This window comes from Eretmochelys imbricata, chromosome 3, assembly GCF_965152235.1.
Source record: "Eretmochelys imbricata isolate rEreImb1 chromosome 3, rEreImb1.hap1, whole genome shotgun sequence".
Classification (NCBI taxonomy): domain Eukaryota; kingdom Metazoa; phylum Chordata; order Testudines; family Cheloniidae; genus Eretmochelys; species Eretmochelys imbricata.
The window spans coordinates 31,906,830-31,926,492 of record NC_135574.1 but is presented as its reverse complement, the minus strand read 5'-3'; the positions used below and the strand labels follow the sequence as shown (position 1 = coordinate 31,926,492).

General features: G+C 43.7%; 1 long non-coding RNA gene across 3 annotated transcripts in view; it reads left to right on the top strand.

The window, feature by feature from the left end:
- LOC144262595 (uncharacterized) overlaps positions 1-9,442 on the top strand; it is a 127,274-nt gene extending 117,832 nt beyond the window's left edge. For 2 of the 3 annotated variants that reach the window (XR_013345557.1, XR_013345556.1), the window contains exon 6: positions 6,331-9,442. This is a non-coding gene — a long non-coding RNA (uncharacterized LOC144262595). Of the gene's footprint in view, positions 1-5,179; positions 5,243-6,330 lie in introns of all 3 variants that reach the window. The other variant, XR_013345558.1, reaches the window with a different exon arrangement.
- Positions 9,443-19,663: the final 10,221 nt, after the last annotated feature.

The following is a 19,663-nucleotide window of genomic DNA, read 5'->3' as shown; positions in this document are numbered from 1 at the left end:
AGTCCCCTAAAAAAAAAAAAAAACTTTGAATGGACATGCAGCCCCTTTGGAAATCTTGGACAGAGTCTGCAGACCCCCAGGGGTCCATGGATCACAGGTTGAAAACCACTGCCTTAGAAACAGGGCGTGAATTGAACAAGCTGATGGACATAGTATGGCATGTGCCTCTACTATTGTGAGGGACAAAGGCTTTGGACATTTCCCCTCTAATGGACAGAGAGAACTATAAAAATTATGAGTGATGTAAACAAGCTTTTCTGCAAAAGTTTAAGCTGACCTATGAAAGGTTTATGAGAGGGTTTGGGGGTTCAAAAAAAAAAGGAGAAATGACCAATGGTGAGGTTTTTTAAATTCAAATTAAGGGTTATGTATGAAAATGGGGAACTGGGGGTAGGGGGGGGAAGGAGGGGTTACTACAGTCAATGAGGCCTACAGATTAATGGGTTCTGAACAATTCTATACACTCTGCTACCCCAACTTGAAATCTCAGTTAATAGGTAAAATCCCAGATATGTAACTATAGCTGGGAAGTGGGCTGACCATTTTGTGGGGATTGAGCCTGGGTTTGATAGAAAACCTGACAGGAATGAAATGGGATCAGAGCACAAGGATCAGGCCCAAGCAGAAACCCACATCCAGTGGGGAGGGAAACCACTTCCAAGAAGCCCTGAGATTGGAATAGCAGTGTACCATATGTGGCCAGCAGGGTCACTTTGCCCATGATTTTCCTCTCTGCTCACTGAGACACAGTGCAGTGCTGGAAGGGGCAGCTGTACCCCAACCTCATAGTTAATTGTGTGACTAACTGTCTGGAGACAGGGAGTCACACATCCAGACTGCCAATTACACATACTGTTCATGCTAAGCCATTCACACCCCAAACCACCACCCACATGTCATGCTGTACCCCGCAGTGGGAGCAAAAGGTGGTAGTCAGTGGGGAGACATTCATTAGATGGAGAGACACTGGGACTGCTAAAATTAAGTTAAGCCCCATGTCATGAAACCCCACCAAATATCCCTCGAATGTGAAATCTCAGTTAAAGTTCCTCATGGAAAAGCCTTCGCTCTACCTACAGCAAAGATTTCTGTGCAGGCCCAGATTGGTCAGGGGTGCTGTAAGCAGAAGGGATAAATCAGACCTCAGTTAGCTTCAAACCTGTGAGAGACTGTTGTAGCCAACATGCAAATAGTATAGATGACAGGGAGGAGGGGTGTGGATCCCCCCATGTCAGTATACAAGAGGAATCAAGTTACTTTCCCAAAGTATGGAAACAAATACCGGAGGGGGCAAATGCGTCTACTTAGGAAGAGCTCTGTGGTAACTCATAACTGCTGGAAATTACAGCTATTCATAGCCTTCAAAGAGAAAGCAAAGTGCAGACGCTGGCCTGTTTAGGCAGTCTGGCTTGCTGGGGATATTAGGGATGTCAGGGATATTAGGCAGGGAACGAGTGCAGCGTGGAAATACCCTGGTCAGGAGAGAGAGAGAGAGATCTCCACCCAAGAGAGGTGATGGCTGAGGAGCCAGGAGCCTAAAGTGGGTGCCCTTGAAGGACCACCTGTATATCCCAGTTGCCTTGAACTGTGTTATACAGGTTTGGGGCATGCAAAAGTGACAGTAAGCCACCTTTGCAGACCTCCCTCAAGTTACTCAGTGCTCCAGTCAGTTGATTCTAAGGTTCTTTCCCTTGTGTAGTCATTTACATCTATGCAAAATACATGTAAAACTCTGCCATCACTGCATTTGAGTGGAGAATTTTGATTTGTGTAAGGACTGTCGTCCCCTTACGAAAACTCAGTGGCGGTGTTTTGGTTGGCTAGCTCCCAGTACCAAAAGGAAGGGGAAGGGTCAGGGTCGATAGGAAATCAGGACACTGAGACTGAAAGTCCCCAGGAACAATGGGGAGAGGCCAATGCTCCAGGTCAGCCTCATTGACAGGGCAGGCAAGCTAATCAGGGAGTCAGGAAGCCAGGGGGTCCTGTCCTCCATGTGAGCTGGAATTGCCTGGGTCAGACAGAGTGGGGCTGAGCTAAGGAGAGAGCAGGGCAGACATGTCAAACCTGGGGAAAAAATGCAGAAATTGGGGTTGGTCTTGGCTTAATTGGTTTGTGAGTTGCTTGTTGGCTAGTTTTTGGCTTGTTGCATTTTTTTATCAGCTCTTGGCAAGGGGGGGGGGCAAGCAAGAGCAAGGGGGGGGGGGGAGTCAAGGGTGCACAGTGGGCCCACCACAGTCGCAGACTGCATACTGGGGGGATCTAGTCACATAGAGTGTTTGGATTCTTAGGGATTGGCTTGTTTTAGCCTTTTATTGAAATGGGATTAGCTTGATTTTTGGCTTATTGTGAAAGTCAGGGTGCTTATTTACTGCGTGAAAGTTGGCAACTGTGGAGCAGGGGCCCAAGCTGTGTTGGGAGCAGAGTCACAGAAGCAGCCTGGAGAGCAGACCTGTCCTGGGAGGAGAGCTGTAGCAACCAGAGCGGCCAGAGAAGCAGCCCAGGGATCTGGAGGCAGAGCAGCAGCAGCAGCCGTGCTGAGGCAGAGTGGAGCTGGAGCTGGAGCAGTCCAGAGCCAAGTGCAGTGAGCGAGGGGAACCCTGGGCAGCAGGCCCAGCACAGAGAGATGCCCCCAGCCAAGACACCTAGCAGGCCAGACTTGGAGGGGGATTGTAACCTTGACGGAGCGGGGGTGACGCTGGGAAGAAGGGTCCTGCCACCTGAAGTCTGAGGGCATGTGGCTGCCGCCAGAGCAAGTGTCCAACCCGCAGCATCCCTGAAGCACAGCCAGGGCCTGAGAAGGAGATCTGGGACTTGTGAGGAACAGACTGAACTTCCCTTACAATCCAGAGACTGCTGGTTGTGATGTCCTCATGCCACAGAGCAGGGTTATGTGTTTTCCTTTAACCTTTCCCATTTTTTCTTACAATTTATTAAACAGCAATCAATTAAAAAAAATATTTGCTTTGAACTGTATGTAATGATCAGTGGGTCAGGGAAGCATCCAGTGCAGAGAGAGCACCCTGGAGTGGGAACACCCGAACCCCTACCCTAAGTGACCATGACAGCTTGTGGGTCGAGTCCCCAAGGAATCCTGGGCCCAGCCTTGTTGGGGTTATGAGGACTCTGCCACACAAGAGTGGAAGGGGAGCCTCTGAGGTCAGGCAGCCTCTGGGTAAAGGAAGTGGGAGCGAGGACTCAGATTCTTTCGCTAGCCCATTTCACCGGGGTAGTGTATAAGCCAGAAAAGTTCCCCACAACAGCAGGACCATTCCCCCGCTTCCATTTGGAACTGCTCTATACCTGCTCTAAGAGATAAATATATTAATGAATGAAGTCTCTCAACACCTGTGTGTAGTTGATAATTATTCCCATTGTACTGCTGGAGAAACTAAAGCACAGAGAGGAGAAATATCTTAAGCAAAGACACTTGGTCTGACAGTAGCAGAACTGAGGCTCTAATTCAGGTAGGGGCATTTGAGTACTACTGCAAAGAAGTAATAAATTATAGTAACCAGGAACAGAACTCATATATGTGGACTCCCACTGCTGTGCTTTAACCATTAGATCATACTCACTCTCAAAGTTTGCCAGAGTGTGGTTCTTCAGAAGGGATGAATCAACATGGTCCACACATCAGAAGGGGAGACTGGAAGATTATAAGCAAAAATTCATATAGGCTTTCATTGAAAACTTAAGATGAGGACAGTGGAAGGTTAAGCACCAGTAAGAGGTCATTGTATGTAAATGAAAGTGGAAAGCACTGAGTTAAGTAAGCTGATTATTTATCTCTTATTAAACTTCACTTGACTATCTGTCTGAGGGATACATAAATGCTAATGTGACCCTGTGGAGAAAGTATTCTTGAAAGCCTAATAAATTTGAATAGTAGATAGATATCCTAGAAATAAATACTCAGGGCAATGGTAAAATGGCACTTACAACAATACCACTTAGACATTAGAGACATTACAGTAATTGGTTTCATGTAAAACAGATAGCTAAAGACATTGGATTAGTTCCCAGGAGCATGCTAGAATACATATCAGAGATGAGTTCTTTAATTGAATGCATCTTGGTATAGGTATAACAGCATAAACCATATAAAGTATGTCACACACCTTAACAATTATGGCTACATTTCATTTTCCATACCATCCTGTCCCCTTTAAGTATCTCAAAGGTACAGTAGCTAATCTGTTTGTTTAAATTATGCTTTTATACTCTGTAGGCAGGAATCCCACCATCATGAGTTTTCCTGCAAAAAAAACCTAGCACAGTACTGGAGCAATATAAATATATTATGCATTTATAAAGAATTTATCAATGTGATGCATATTTAACATATGTGCACTTTAAAATTCATTTATATTGTGAAGGAATAACATTTTCTCTACTTCCTGTGGAACATATTTCACATTTTATTGTCTAGGAATATAAATTATAACCCTGCTTTCTGCATTCTCAAATTTGTTCCACTGGACTAGGTTACAAGACTAATTTTTAAGGATTTTTTTTTTCATTTTCCATTTTAACTGTCCTCTTAGAAGCTGGGAAATAATTTGCACCTACCTTTTATGTCCTTTTCCTATTTGATTAGTAGTAATCTTACTTTCTTTGAAAAGAGCAGAAATTAAGAGGCCTGATTCTCCACTAACTTCCACTGTTTGAAATATAAATCCATAGATATTAAGTCAGAAGGGATTATTATGATCATCTGTTCTAATTCTTGCAACAAGGCCAGTAACAAGGTGCAACATGTCTATCATTGCCCAACAACAATTGCAAATTGTGAAGGGCATTATCATAAAACGATAGCTTTGCAAATAAAAGGCCAAATGCAGTGCAAATGAAATAAAAATATTACCATGCAAATGTAAGAAAATATTAAGATGTGAATAAAGAAATTTTTTTAAAAGTTGTGATTTCCTTGGGATAGTAAATTTAAATCCAGAGATTGACTTGCTGTAACATGATTATTGAGCTAATTCATGTTAATGGGTTATAAAGATGAAGTCATCCAGTATCTTGAATTTAGTCTACTAGTTTCCTGACACTTAAAAGAATGTTTTCAATGTTTCAGGTGCAAATCAGAGCTACTTTTAAATGTTATCATGTGGATTGAAACATTTTCTAGAGTCTCATTTTTTATTAAAAAAAATCTATTTCTCCATTACTGCAGGGGAAAAAAAATAGACAGTAAGACCAACAATTTCATATTAAGATGCCTGAAGCTGGCTCCTAAGTAAGTGGCTAAGGAACTACAACACTCATTTACTACTTTGGGAGCTGTAGGGACTCAGTTCCTTTGAAAATAAGACTACATATTAAGGAGTCTATATTTAAATTTAGATGCCTAATGTTGTGTGCCTGCGTTTGTAACCATTACCCTAAGTTTTTATGGATCACAGAAAAATAATGGTCAAATCTTGCTCACCTTATTCACCCACTCATACTCCAATTCAAAAAAGTGGGACTACTTGTGTGACTAAAGCAAGTTAGATTTGGACAAATGTTTTGTGCTGGCTCCTCACTGGTGTACACCAGCAGCTTAGTACCAAAAAGGTTAAGGGTTTTATTAATTTATTTTAGGAAAAGTTAACAATGAGTAAATAAACTGGGCTTAGAGTGTCACAATCTCCCTCCTGGTCTCTCTGCTCCTCCAGTGAGAGAGTAAACTGCACAGGTCTATACCCAGCACAAGATTCATTTTCTGACATGCCAGTAGATTGAGGGCATGCTGGGGACTTAGAGTGAAGTCTCCACCCACTTTCAACCCATTTCCACCCACTTGTGTTGGGGAATGAAGTATAGTGGTTCCAAAGAACCTACTTCCCCTCTTGTACTGCTGCTACTCATGCAGTCACCAAAGCAAGGGAGTAAAGGGCATTTTATGCACCTTACTCACTTGTGCACTGTGCAAGCCAGGCCACAATTTGGCCCCCAGTGGGCATTCAGTAGTTAACAGTTTTTAAAATTTCCAAACATAAAACACATGTTAATATTCAGATCAAATCAACCAAAGGCATAAACTTACTAGCTATCATGCCTTCAAGCAACATGCTGTGCTGTGCTTTGCTTCTCTTCTTTAACAATACAATTATAAGGGAACCTAGAAAAGATGGTATTCTTGTATATTAAGGGATGAAATATTTATTACATCTTTTTGGATTATAAGTATTGTGGAGAATATTGGAGCCAAGTTTTGAGAGAACCTCTCTCTTACTGTCATTTTTTCCATTACTAGTATGTCATTTTTTCCATGACTAATGTGTCACTTGTCCTGGTTATCCAGGCTTTAACATTGGGTTGTTCTCTCTTTTTTTCCACTAGGAATCTATCGTCTATTATGCAGTCACCCAATCAGTTTACCTCCTTTTGACACAGTTTACCAACTTGACTGGTAATCCCAGAAGACTGTCAGAGCCAATGGGAGAGTTAATACAGCTACTGCTCTGATCCAGAATGGTTGGATTTCATGGCATCCTCATCACAGATGGAAGATTCACCCCATTCACTAATTGATTTTTCCATAAATCTTACAAAGTTTGCAAGAGGTCAGATATCACTGATAGCAAATTAAAGGGGATTCTGGAACGATTCTCTTATTTTTATCTACATGTTCATGTCATTATGAGCTTTTCCAACATTAATTACCACTTATTGAATGCTGACAGTGTGAATTTGGGATCTGGCTGAAATTTATCCATGGCAGTCCTACTTCTTACTGTTGAATGATGAGATCTCAATTGTTTATCTACATAGAACTTAGTAGGGAAGTAGATCCTGAGTAGATCTGGTGCAACAAATATGTTTTTTTTTTTAAAAAAAGACCCTTTGGATTTCAGGCCCCTGTTTGTTGTCATTTGTATTATAACTGAGTGTTTACTTTGTGGGCACACAAATCTGATCAATTGGGCTAGGCACATACAAAACTGATTGATGGGGCTGGGTGAATGTAATACCTTCTCCATCTTTCTTTCAGATTTTATCCAACAAAAGAGGAGGGCTTCTGCACAGATGCTGACATTTTAAGATTCATGTGCAGCTTCTGAAAAGTAAAATATTTTCCATCATCAGCTACACTTTTGTCCCCAACTGATCCCCCAATTAAACATTATAAAACACAAACTTTGGTGGCAAGTAATTAGGATTGCTGCACACAAAACATACCTGACAGAAACCCACAAAGGCAAGGAAATGAAAAGTTAAGCCACCTAAGAGTGTGTGCACTCTATTCCTCCTCCCACAAGCATATGCCTTACTATTATACAACTACTCTACACTGCAACGTTACTCTACACCCTTAGAGATGTAGACTTTCTATCACCCTCTTAACTGCCTTGCTGCACACACCCCTTTACCAAATTATCCTCTCCCACCCCAACCAAGTAATACACCAATTTTGTGGGAAAACAATCTGGTAAAGGGGGGGCTGTGTAGAAAGGCAGCAGACAGACTTAAGTTGCAGTGCTAAAACAGTCAGAGCAGACTGCACCATAGATATCAGCAGTAACAGATAATACTGTAGCATATTTAAAATCCACAACCAGTGCTTAATTTGTTCCAGGGCTAAGCCCCAGCATCTCTAGGCTTGGCAGTTCAAAGCCCTGACATCTCTGGGTTTGCTGCATCAGTTATGAATGTAAAAAACTTCCTTGAGCCCCAGCACATAATTTCTTGAGCCCTGGCACTTCTTTCATTACAAATTAAGCACTGCACCCAGCCAATGCTGACAGCATGCGGGCTCACTGAAACTGAAGCCCCCTAGATTTTTCAAAGCCAGGACCCAGCTATGGCATCAATAGATATACCCAGTGGGAGGCCACGTGTTCAGAGAGCTACACATAGGCAGAGACCCTGCAGCAGGCTCTGAGGCACAAAGTCCAGAAAAAGAATGCTGAAAGATCAAGCTCTATAAGGCAATACCTCATTTATCTTGGTACTGGAAATAATGATTGCAGGGCTTGGCCAGACTGCATTAACCATCAAGCATTGGCCAGACAGGGTTCGGGCAAAAGTATGGCCATAGCAGTGCACCAAACATCATGAAAGCTACACATGGACCTGTTCTCCTTTACAACTGTTAGAAGCAGAGAAGCCAGTCTGCAAAGGAAGCCAATGGGGGCTGCAGGAAGCGGCGCAGGCCAAGAGACGTTACAGCTGCCACTTCCCGCAGCCCCCATTGGCCTGCAGCAGTGAACCGCAGCCAGTGGGAGCCGCGATTGGCCGAACCTGCAGATGCAGCAGGTAAACAAACTGGCCCGGCTCACCAGGGGCTTTCCCTGAACAAGCGGCATCCCAAGTTTGGGAAACACTGCCAAAGAGCCATGTTCCAGAGTAGGTAGTGAAGCACCAGTTTTATCTTAAAGCATGAATCACCTGTTTCTAGAGAGGTGCCACAGCACCCTAATCATGCTGAGATGTCAATGCAACAGGGTCCATAGATGTCAGTCATTCCGAAGCCATGCTGCACCAATCCCTGACAGGGTAACTCATTTTTTAAGGTATGTGTGCTATAATCATTTTCAAGATACTGCAGCACCAACCAAGGCGAAGTATTGGACCACTCAGTAACCCCAGCCCTAAATAGAAGCATCAGGTTAACTACAATGTGAGTACACTATGAGATGTGGAGGCCTGTTTCGGAGTTGCCAAAGCTCACTCTAAGACCCTGCCTGAAGAGCCAACGCTTACAGTGTGCTTAGCCCAGGACCGTCCCTAGGAGGGTATGGGGCCCAGGGTGGAAGTGACAGATTCGTCTCTTCAGGGACAGACCGTGCCAGCCAATCGCACTGGCCTGTGGGGTCCCAAAAAGTGCAGGGCCCGGAGCGGTTGCCCTGGTTCGCCCTACCCAAGGGACAGCTCTGGCTTAGCCTCACTTTAATAGTGTGCTTCAAACAATGGCTTCAACCAGAGGGAGCTCCTAGACCATCTGTGGCAAACAAATAATTGGTAGTTGATAGTACCACTGGGCTGTACCATTCACATTACAGGGTTGGACTCCCCTCCCCCCGTTGACATGTGTCATAAATATAAAGGGAAGGGTAAACCCATTTAAAATCCCTCCTGGCCAGAGGAAAAATCCTCTCACCTGTAAAGGGTTAAGAAGCTAAAGGTAACCTCGCTGGCACCTGACCAAAATGACCAATGAGGAGACAAGATACTTTCAAAAGCTGGGAGGAGGGAGAGAAACAAAGGGTCTGTGTGTCTGTTGGTATGCTGCTTTGCTGGGGATAGAACAGGAATGGAGTCTTAGAACTTTTAGTAAGTAATCTAGCTAGGTATGCGTTAGATTATGATTTCTTTAAATGGCTGAGAAAAGAATTGTGCTGAATAGAATGACTATTTCTGTCTGTGTGTCTTTTTTGTAACTTAAGGCTTTGCCTAGAGGGATTCTCTATGTTTTGAATCTAATTACCCTGTAAGGTACCTACCATCCTGATTTTACAGGGGTGATTCCTTTACTCCTATTTACTTCTATTTCTATTAAAAGTCTTCTTGTAAGAAAACTGAATGCTTTTTCATTGTTCTCAGATCCAAGGGTTTGGGTCTGTGGTCACCTATGCAAATTGGTGAGGGTTTTTACCAAACCTTTCTGAGGAAGTGGGGTGCAAGGGTTGGGAGGATTTTGGGGGGAAGGATGTGTCCAAACTACGTTTCCCAGTAAACCCAGTTAGAGTTTGGTGGTGGCAGTGGTCATTCCAAGGACAAAGGATAAAATTAATTTGTACCTTGGGGAAGTTTTAACCTAAGCTGGTAAAAGTAAGCTTAGGAGATTTTCATGCAGGTCCCCACATCTGTACCCTAGAGTTCAGAGTGGGGGAGGAACCATGACAACATGTGAGGAGGAGCTGCCTTAAAAACTCATTGGCTTTACTTCTGAAGGAGGCTTGATTCCTAGATGGTTGGTAACCATAACACTTTTCAAATGTAACTCCTCCGACAAAATTAGTAGTCTGACCTGGTCTACTTTTTGACGTTATGTTGGGTTCACCTCCAACAGATATGTATATTTTAAAGAAAGAATACATCTGCTGATCTTGTGAAGCATAGTAGTTTGGCGGTGAATTGCATTTCCCTCTAATCTCCAAGAATCTACTAGTTTTATCAAAGATGCTGTTTAAGTTCTTCAGAAAGGTGTTTACATGGAGCCAAAGTCTGCCTTCAGTTACTGGCATACATATGTAACTCCCACTAATGTCAGTAGTAAATGCATGTGCTTTCACTACTCAGTGCAGACAGTCTCTAGACTCTAGAGACTGTGTCTGCACTGAGTAGTGAAAGCAATCAGTGCTGCTTTTTTTTTTTTTTTTTTTTTTAGAGTCGGGAGACACTGTGTACTGGACTTCTTTTTCATCCCCAGGCAGTTAGCTAGTAAGTCTCTCTTGCTTTTATTTTTACTGCTGCAGCAGTCCTAAAACTACCTCTACTGCAGGAGTTGCTCCCATATCTACTGGGATTTTTTTATACCCTATTCTTAATTTGACATCTTTCTTCCTGCATCTCAGAATCCTGCTAAAATTGACACATTATTGCAATTCATCCAAATTGAGACAATCTTAAATTCTGTCACAAAAATTAATGTTAATATATTAACACAGAGTGTACAGTAAAATAGGGTGTGGTCCTTCATGTGGAAAACTCCCATTAGACTGGAGGGCTCACAAGATCAAGACCCATCAATTCAGCCTTCCAATTGCATTCTCCCCTGTTCTTGTTTAGAAGAAACGTTTGGATTTTGAGAGATTAAACCATGCAAAAAATTCTCGGGCCCAACCCTCCTGCACTTCTTTTTGTGCATGTGCCTGATTGCTGCCTCTTCAGTTTCAGGTTTGTTGCTACTTTTACAAGTAAACACCCTACTGAAGAGCATGAGAAAAGGCATATATGTGAACTCTTCCCAGAGCTGTGGGTGAGATCAATTCAACTGATCTTTAAAAAAAATTGTAAAAAATGAAACTGATAAAATGTTGCCAATGCACAAAATAAGCAAATGGAACAGACTTTTTAGCTAATTTCTTTCATTTACAGGAATCTTAGAAGCAATTACATTTATTTGTATAATCATATTTAAATATAGAATTATTGAAGGTACAGCATTTTACAGGAATGTTATTTTTCAAGCCAACAGAATCCCTGTAACTTCATCCTTAAACAGCATGCCTCCTTGCTATTACAGCACTGCCAACCCCAAGCATTCAGAAACCATCAGTCAGGCCCTCAAAAATCATGAGATAGCCTTAAACATAATAAAATTTGGGTTCCTTTTGGTTTTTGAGTCTTAGGATTCAAGTTTTCAAGCTTTTCTCCCGAACCATGAAGGCTAGAAACTTACTTTTAAAAAATGAAAGCTGAGAGTCTCATATAAATCATTGGATTCTAGGACCTGCGGCTTTAAGCAAAACACTGCATATCACAAGACTCGTGATAAAATTGCAAGAGTTGGCAACACAGTGTAATGAACAGTGTCTTGCCTCTGATATAAACTGTATGTGCTATATAAACCTTTGAGTTTAACATATATTGAACTGTACATTTTTCCACCTAAACATTAGCCGTTGAATGGGCTAGCTTTATTAGCATCCTAGTAAATATTCTCTCTCTCAAAAACAGAAAAAAAAAAAAAAACATGCTGAAAGGCAATCAATGAGGCTAATGAGATTTTCTGTGAATCACCTGCTATTTGCATTCCGTTAGATCACGTCTTTGACAGAAATAGGGAAAACATTTTATTAAATGCACATCAGGATTGCTGTAAATACTGCAAAGAAGGTGGTGGGGAGCCCAAGACATAAGCTAAAACAGAATAAATACAAGGGTGGGCCAAAAAACAACAATATTTCTTCAAACTATCAAAAATAAGAAAAAAGTAATGAGGAAAAGCTGTGCATAACCTTGAGACCAAAGAATGAGGCACCAGAGAGAGCAATGCACTGAGGCAATCTGGTACCAAATCAGCAATGGACAATAATGATAAATGACTACAGGAAAAAAACCTTTTATTGTATATACTACTGAGCAATCCTGGGCAACTGCTTGATGTATCAGGGATGAAACCCCAAGCATACCAAGTAACTCACCAAGTTCTTCTCCTTCCTCTCTAATTTCTCCTTCAGCATATGCTTCAGAACAGTGTTTCCCAAACATGGGACGCCGCTTGTTCAGGGAAAGCCCCGGCAGGCCGGGCCGGTTTGTTTACCTGCGGCGGCCGGGACGTCCCTCAGTGCTGCTTCCCGCAGCCCCCATTGGCCTGCAGCGGCGAACCGCGGCTAGTGGGAGCCGCGATCGGCCAAACCTGCAGACGCGGCAGGTAAACAAACCGGCCCGGCCTGCCGGGGCTTTCCCTGAACAAGCGGCATCCCAAGTTTGGGAAACACTGCTTCAGAAGATCCTCCTCTTACCCTTTCAAATTTTCTGTGGGGGATCTGTCTTTGGTCCCTGTCTCTTCTACTTCTCCATACCTTCTCTCCAGACCTGTCTCCTATGCAAATGAAAATCTTGGCCTGTCTCTTGGACATTTCCTCTTAGATGTCTAACCATCAGCAAAGCACAATATGGATAAAACAGAGCTCTTAATATTCCCCCAAGCTTTCCCCATTATCTCCTTTCTTGATCACTGTAGCACTACCACCATCTTGCATACTATGCGGGCCTGTTACCTTGATGTCATCTTTGACTTGGATCTGTCTCTAGGTCCTTGCATCTAAGCAATGTCTAAACCTTACAGATTCTTTCTGCCTAAAATTGCTAAGATATGGCCTTTCCTATGCATCCACACAGCTAAAACTTTTGTCCAGGCTTTCTCCTCTCATGTCTCAATTACTACAACATCCTTCTCTCTGGCCTTGACAAATACAGTCTTACCCAGCTCATATCCATTCAGAATGCTGCTGCAAAGATAATTTTCCTAGCAGGTTACTTGGACCCTGTTACCCCACTCTTTGCATCCCTCCACTGTCTCCCCTTTTTCTATCACATCAAACATAAGCTACTCAGCTTCACTTTCAAGGCCCTTCACAGCCTAGCCCCACCCTACCTATCGTTTTTCATTCACTACTGAGATGTCAACTCCTGCCTCTGATCAGCCCATGATGCCAGCTTCCACTGCCCCCTTGTTAAATTTTCAAACATGCACCTTCATGCTTTCTCTCATGCTGTCCCTTACTTTGGAGAGGAGCAACCCATAAACAACTGCAAAACTAACTCATTATCCTCCCTCAAAACTCTTCTTTTCCAGGATGCCTATAAAAAACTTGATAATAGGCTGCTGGTGTGCTAAGACCTATCATGCTGACCAGTCCTGTCTCATTGTTTTCTTGCCCCCCGCTCCTCCATCTATTTGTTTGTATCCATTTTTTGTCACTTGTTTTATACTTAGATTGTAAGTTGGTTCGGGAAGTGGCTGTCTTTTTGTTTTGTGTTTGTACAGTGCCTAGCACAATAGAGCTCTGGTCCTTGACAACAGCTCCTAGGTGCTACAGTAAAAAAAAAAAAATCAAATATTTGTCCAAATATTATTATATTTGCCTCTGACAGGCCTTTACATATTGGTAACATTTGTATAGTGATCATGCTAGTAAAGAACTGAAGTGAGAGAAAAGTGGTTAAAAGTCAACCATGGTTACTCATAGGAAGACATGTTTGTGTAACCTGGATTTTTCTGATTTTCATAATCTCCTCCTCCCCCACCTCTGGGTGGTGCCTGTAGGGAAGGAGACATACGGTTTGACTGGGCAAATTGCTTTGCATGGATGGATACCTGCACCACTGCTGAGCCACATCTCCACAAAGGGACAGAACAATTTTCAAGATTAGGCCCTTTAGGGAGATGCTCTTATGTTACCAGGTAGATATGCTGGAGGATAGGGATAGGATACGGAGGGACCTAGACAAATTGGAGGATTGGGCCAAAAGAAATCTGATGAGGTTCAACAAGGACAAGTGCAGAGTCCTGCACTTAGGACGGAAGAATCCAATGCACCGCTACAGACTGGGGACCGAATGGCTCGGCAGCAGTTCTGCAGAAAAGGACCTAGGGGTTACAGTGGACGAGAAGCTGGATATGCGTCAACAGTGTGCCTTTGTTGCCAAGAAGGCCAATGGCATTTTGGGATGTACAAGTAGGGGCATTGCCAGCAAACCGAAGGACGTGATCGTTCCCCTCTATTCGACACTGGTGAGGCCTCATCTGGAGTACTGTGTTCAGTTTTGGGCCCCACACTACAAGAAGGATGTGGAAAAATTGGAAAGAGTCCAGTGGAGGGCAACAAAAATGATTAGGGGACTGGAACACATGACTTATGAGGAGAGGCTGAGGGAACTGGGGATGTTTAGTCTACGGAAGAGAAGAATGAGGGGGGATTTGATAGCTGCTTTCAACTACCTGAAAGGGGATTCTAAAGAGGATGGCTCTAGACTGTTCTCAGTGGTAGCAGATGACAGAAAAAGGAGTAATGGTCTCAAGTTGCAGAGTGGGAGGTTTAGGTTGGATATTAGGAAAAATTTTTTCACTAGAAGGGTGGGGAAGCACTGGAATGTGTTACCTAGGGAGGTGGTGGAATCTCCTTCCTTAGAAGTTTTTAAGGTCAGGCTTGACAAAGCCTTGGCTGGGATGATTTAATTGGGGATCGGTCCTGCTTTGAGCAGGGGGTTGGACTAGATGACCTCCTGAGGTCCCTTCCAACCCTGATATTCTATGATTGATTCTCTTTTTACTATAGGGTCCGTGGCAGGGAGGGATGGGGTAAAAATAATAAAAAAAATAGATCTGATGGCATTCCGGACCTTCATCTTGGAAAGAGAGAACAAGAAGATGGTTTGGGACTGGTAGGCACAGTGACAATGAAAGAGAGACTGCTAAGGGGAACCTGGAGCTAAAAACAATGTTGTGCCTAGCTCAAGTGCCAACAGGCTTTGCTCACCGCTGCCCGATTGCAGATGCCACTGTGCTGCAGCCTTTATTCATAGATTCAGAGAATGGGGACTCTATCCTGGAAAGCAGTGACTCTGAAAAGGATGTAGGGGTTATAGTAGACAAACAAGTGAACATGAGCTCCCAGTGTGACGCTCTAGCAGAAAGAGCTAATGTGATCCTTGAATGTATACAGAGGGGAGTAGTGAGTAGGACTAGGAAAGAGATTTGATCTCTGTATATGAGCCATAAAAATGATTCAAGGGCTGGAAAAAATGCCTTAGAGTGCGGGACTTAAAAGGTTAAATCAAAATGAAGATTAGGAGGTGACTTGATTACAGTATATAAATACCTTATTGAGGAGAAAATACTGAGTTAAAAGGACTCTTTAACTTCCATATGCCCGCAGAATGCACTGTAGACTGGTCCTGTGAATGCTATCAAAAGCCTTCTCAAAGTCTATGAAATGTATGTAGAGTTGCCATGGCCATTCTAAGTACTGTTGTATTACGTTTCGTAGAGTGAAAATCTGGTCTGTGCATCCACGCCCTTTCCATCACCAGTACAGATAGAGGATTATGTTCTCACCAGTGTAGAAACATTCACATGCTTGGACAGCACCACCAGCCAGGATGGTGGAACAAGCTTAAATACAGTCTGGAAATCATCAAAATACAACACCAAAATCAAACTCAAGATTTATCAGAGCTGCGTACTTTCAACACTACTTTATAGTGCAGAATGCTGGGGAATGAGAAAGTATGACATGGCCAAACTGTCTTCATTCCATACAACCTGCCTCAGAAAAATCCTCCATATCTTTTGGCCCAGAACAATCTTAAACCAAGATCTATTGACACAGTGCACCCAAGAGGATCTGAGCATCATCACTGCCAGGAGGCGCTGGAGATGGATTGGTCATGTGCTTCAGATGGAAACTGATTCCATCACCAGAGTAGCAATAAGATGGACTCCTGAAGGCAATTGAAAATGAGGCCACCCGAAAACAACATGGCGAAGAGCTGTGGAAGCTGAGATGAGAAACCTGGGGCAGAGCTCGGGAACCATTGAAAGACTTGCCAGAAACAGACAGGAGTGGAGGAGCTTAATAGGCACAATAGGAACATGATGATTATTAACCATTGGAACACAGTACCAAGGGAAATGGTGGATTCTCCATCACTTAATATCTTCAAATCAAGGCCAGATGCCTTTTTGAAATATAAGCTTTAGTCAGACCAGTTATTGGGCTCCATACCGGGGTAACTGAGGGAAACGTGATGGCTTGTGCTGTGCAGGTCAGACCAGATGACCCAGTGGTCCCCCCAGCCACAAGATCTATTAAAATTAATTAATAGTTTTCAAGGCCAGAAGGGGCAGGGGGTTGGAGTGTGGGAGGGGGCTCCCGGCTGGGTAGGAGGTTGGGACAGGGAAGGGGGGTGTGGGCTCCAGTTCCAGGCCAATGGGAGCTGCAGAGCTGGCTCTTGCCCTCCCCTTCACCTAGGAGCCAGACATGCCTCCCGGGAGACATGCGGAACTGGGCAGGGAGACTGCCAGCCCTGCTGCGCTGCCAACCGGACTTTTAACGGACTGGTCAGCGGTGCTGACTGGAGCCACCAGGGTCCCTTTTCAACCATCAAAAACCAGACACCTGGTAACCCTAGTGGTCTATGAACTTGGACTACATAGGGTGGGAGGGTTATTCTATGATTCTATGAGGGAAGTTGCAATACGTTAAAAAATTGTTTTGTTAATTACTGTCCACATTCCAAGTTCTTTTTCCTTCTCATATTTTCTCCAATAAATGTGCCACTGTCCCCAGGCCAAGCTTCCCTCCAGCCCCAAAACGTGTTGCTACGCCCAGTCTTTTGCACAAAGGTTCATTTTTTAACAGAGGTTAGTTAGCAAACACACAGAAAACAGTCTTTTAACTTAATCCTTGGCTCCAGGCTTCAGGGCCATCCATCCCAGGTGCCTCTGGCACTCCAGCTCCTGGCAGCTTCCCAGCCTCAGTTAGCTGAGGCTCTCCTCTCTTCTTGGAGCAACAGATCCAGGGCTGCTTCCAACCCTCTTTAATTGGCTGAATTGGGCTCACCTTATCTGGTTCAGGGCAATGGGCTTAGTCGATTCACAGGGACCTTCCATTCTGTGACACCCATCTTGTGGAATATGACATGATAGTTTAAAAATCGCAGTGTGCCTACTGAGTTTTAATAATACTGTGGGTGTAAGGATAACTCCACTAGTATTACTATGAATTGACTTAAAAACAAAGATGTCATATTATCATTATTTTTAGTACAAGTAGCAAACATTTATTATGGTACAGTGCAAAAGACCTCAGGTATGACTGAGTCTCTGTTGTTCTGGGTATTCTATAAATATAGATAAGATCCAATCCATGACCACAGGATTTACAATCTAATGCCCCAGTCCTGTAAAGATTTACATGCATTCTTAACTTTATACACTGACTTGTCCCAGGACTACCCACAGTGAGTAAAATTAACTATGTGCATAAGTCTTTGCAGGATTGGGGCTTTTGTAAAGGCACAGCTCAGTGCAACAAAATAAGTCTACTCACAGGTTGGGAACTTGCTGCGGTTATTTAACTGCATCACAACAAAAATGGGGGGAAACTCCCACTGACTGAAACAGGAAATAAGGGATGCATGGATCCTGGCTCTATCCTACAATACTCTGGGTACCGTATCATAACCGCTTTGCTGCAAAGGCCTATAAGACACAAAACCAGTGAAGATGTTTGGGGATAGAACTTACGAGCAAATGAATATGGTGAAGAATTGTTTTTTGGTTTTTAATGGGGGTAAAGGTAGGGTGAAGCATGGCTGGCTTGGGGAAGTTAGTAAGAGTAAAGGAGTTAGTAAGAGTCAGGGAGAAGGGAAAAAGAAAAAGATTGGTAGAGGGATGGTGACAGTCCATCACGAGATTTGCCACCATCAGCCTAGGATATGCTGTTGAAGACTCTTTCTCGTTATGTTAAAGGAAAAATTAGTATAAGTTCTATTGTCTCCTTTGCTAACAAAAGCTGGTATGGGTTCAGAAAGAGGTAATACCCAACTGGCCCCACATTTATTTACTTGGATTTTTTACAAACTACGATAGTGCCCGTCTAATGTTCTGGACACCTGTGATGACGTTTAAAAATACACTAATAAATAATCGGTAATAATGACAAAAATGAATGGAAGAGCGAGAAGATTGTAGGACAAAACACAGACTTCCAGAGACATATCCGAAACCCTGGGCTAATAGGCTGGAAAAAGCCCTGAGAGCCTTTGGACTGAAAGAAATTTAGTTAATTTATGCTGTAGGTATTTCCATACTTTATCACACAAGCTTTATGCCCATCTAACTGCCCTTTTGCAACCGTCTAACTAGTTGAGTGTATTATAGAAGTGCTGTTTGTGACTCCATAGTTAAAGGTGAGCTGTTCTGCACAATTTACAACATGTACTCTTTGAGTACAGAATTACATTTCTAAGAATTTACAAATAAATGTTTATGAGTTAAAATTATTTTTTTAAATGGGCCCCTTAAGAAATTTAGCACATATTGTTTTCTTTGACCCTATTGACACCATGCAATAAACATACAATTATGATTAAGGCATTTTAACCTTCATGATCTTAGATTAGATTAAACTGATTGTTAAAGATAGAATAGTTTTCACTTAGCAGTTTCCTCATGGTAACAATACAAGGCCGAGTTAAGGGTCTGTGGGTGTCTTAATTGTATTTCCATACCTTAATGTTTAGCTTTCTTTAACCTGAACTGTGAATTTCTTGGATTTGTAGTGCTTGTTTCTGGGATATTTACAAAATTGTTGTAATGTATTTAACCATTATATTATTTATGTACTGTGTGCATGTACTCTCAGCCTGATTTCATTTTAACATAGATATCTTTATCTGATTTACAGATATAATTTATTGCATGATCCAGTATATACTGTGGGAGAGATGTCTGGCAGCTCCCCATAGCCTATAGTCGGGAAGGCATGGGTGTGTGGTGGCCCCAATCCTCCCAGTGTGTGATGGGGAAGAGCAGTGTTGCATGGTGGCCTCTGCCAGTGGATGACGCCAGAGGGGAGAGTTGTGTTGTGGCCTCCCACAACAGTGACTAGGGGTGGGTGTTTAGTGGCCTCCACTAGTGTGTGATGGAGGACAGGAGTGTATAGTGGCCTTTCCTCCTGTGTTATGGGGGGTGGGGGTGGCAATTTCCCCAGTGTGATGTGGGGGAGAGGACAGGTGTGTAGTGGCTTCCCCCCACTGTGTCATAGGGAGGGGATGGGTTTGTGGTGACCTCCCTCAGTGTGCGATTACAAAGGGGTGTGTAGCAGTTCTCCCGCAGCCTGTGCGGTGGCAAGGGAGAGGAGGGGTGTGTGGTGGCCTCCCCCAGCCTGTACGATGGGAGAGAGGTCTGGGTGGTGGTGGCCTCCCCACTGTCTGTGCTGCCGGGGGGAGGGGTGTGCGGTGGCCTCCCCAGTCTGTGTGCTGCCAGGGGGAGGGGCGTGCAGCAGCCCCCCCCCCCCCCCGCGTGGGTGACCGAGAGGGAGGGGAGCGGCTGCGGGGAATTTCCTTGTGCGGACGCAGGAGAGAACAACACACGCCAGACGGCGGTGGGGTGTGAGCAGGGCGCTGCCGCCGCCGCCGGTTACTGAGCGATGTAAGCGGGGTGCCCCCCCCCTTTCCTCCCTCGGAGCCGCCCGCCCCCCGTCCCCGCCCCGCC